Below are 1,570 nucleotides of genomic sequence, written 5' to 3' on the forward strand. Positions count from 1 at the left end.
TTTGCAGCCATGGCGGGGTTGGACTCTCTTTTTGCTTGAGCTTAAGCGTCAAATCTGAGCCTCTATTTTCTGGATTCCATTACTGTAAGAAGGCCAATAAACCTTTTGTAAATTTTAGGGGACGGAGTATAACAGCTTTAGGGTACTATATAAACAAAAGTTCCAGGAAATGACTAATGCAAAAGCTCAGAGGGGAAAGAATAGGGCTACAGAGAGATTTGATGGTTTTTGTTGCAAGGGTGGTTGCCTCTCTCTGAATCAGCCAATGATTTCTCCATCACTGTAAGAATCCCAACAACACTTTTATCAATTTTGAAACAGAGTTAACAGCTCGTTTGGAGGGTTGTTACATATCGTTTCAAAGGGTTTCTGTGCCCTTCAACTCTTTTTTTATTCTTTTTTTTATGCTTCTGCTGGAGCATTGGATGTTGCCGGTGGAAGTGATGATGGTGAGTATAATTGGATTACTTGAGAGAGGCAATGATGATTTTTACCAATTTTTATTCCCTTATGAGCTGATTTATTAGGTATTTGAGGTTATCCGATCCGTGTCTTGGCGGGGCATGCCACCAACTTTTCTGGTGGCTTTTGCAGCCATGGCATGGTCGGACTCTCTTCTTACCTGAGGTTTGCACCGATCTGAGCCTCACTTTCCATGTCAGTTTAGGGAAATGAACAAAGCAAAAGCTCGAAAGAGGAAGAATGAGGCCATGGAGAGTAGCGATTCTTCATTCAAAGGGTCGTTGCTGCTCTCTGCATCAGCCGGTGATTTCTGCATTACTGTAAGAAACCCAGCAATGCTTTTATCAATTTTAACAGATGGAGGAGTATATTATTAACAGACCTTCGGCAGGGTAAGGCTGCATAAACATCACCCTCTCAAATTGCACTTGTGGGATATACTGGGAGTGTTGATTTTTGTTGTTGTTTGACTATATTGTTAACAGCTCGCTTGCATGGTTGTTACATATCGTTTCAAAGGATTTTTATACCCTCCCAACTCTTTTTTTCAAATGCTTCCACTGGAGCAATTGAATGTTGCTGGTGTGAGCGGTGGAAGCGATGGTGGTGAGTATAATCAGAATGCTTGAAAGAGGTGATGATGATTCTTGTCAAATTTTATTTCCTTTCTGAGCTGATTAATTAGGCATTTGAGGTTATCTGACCCATATCTTGGCGAGGTATGCCACCAGTTTTTCTGGTGGTTTTTTCTGCCATGGCGTGGTTGGACACTCCTTTTACCTGATCTTAACACAAATCTGATCCTCACTTTCTCTGTTGTTTAGGGAAGCAAATGGGTAGGAAAATGATCAAAGCAAAAGTCATAAGGGAAAGAATGAGGCTACAGAGAGTTGAAGATTTTCATTGAAAGGGTGGTTGCATCTTTCTGTATTCAGTCAATGAAGCCAATGATTTCTCCATTACTGTAAGAATCCCTACAACCCTTTTACCAAGTTTAAGAGGGAATAATATTTAACAACATTTTGGATGGTGGTTTACTTATAAGTTCAAAGGTTTTATATACCTTCAATGCTGTGTTTATTCCATGAATGTAGAACATAAATGACGG

The 1,570-nt window shown here is 40.1% G+C and overlaps 1 long non-coding RNA gene across 3 annotated transcripts; it reads left to right on the forward strand.

The window, feature by feature from the left end:
• The first annotated feature begins 11 nt into the window (after window positions 1–11).
• Window positions 12–1,570, forward strand: LOC124892668. Of its 3 annotated transcripts, none has more exons than XR_007050369.1 (4): window positions 12–854; window positions 948–1,096; window positions 1,287–1,426; window positions 1,557–1,570. It is a non-coding gene; the product is annotated as an uncharacterized LOC124892668 (long non-coding RNA). The 3 variants fall into 3 exon arrangements; XR_007050370.1 differs by lacking the exon at window positions 1,557–1,570 and having other exon boundaries at window positions 12–449; window positions 663–854; window positions 1,287–1,489; XR_007050368.1 differs by lacking the exon at window positions 1,557–1,570 and having other exon boundaries at window positions 1,287–1,489.

Source organism: Capsicum annuum, unplaced genomic scaffold, assembly GCF_002878395.1.
Source record: "Capsicum annuum cultivar UCD-10X-F1 unplaced genomic scaffold, UCD10Xv1.1 ctg49484, whole genome shotgun sequence".
Lineage (NCBI taxonomy): Eukaryota > Viridiplantae > Streptophyta > Magnoliopsida > Solanales > Solanaceae > Capsicum > Capsicum annuum.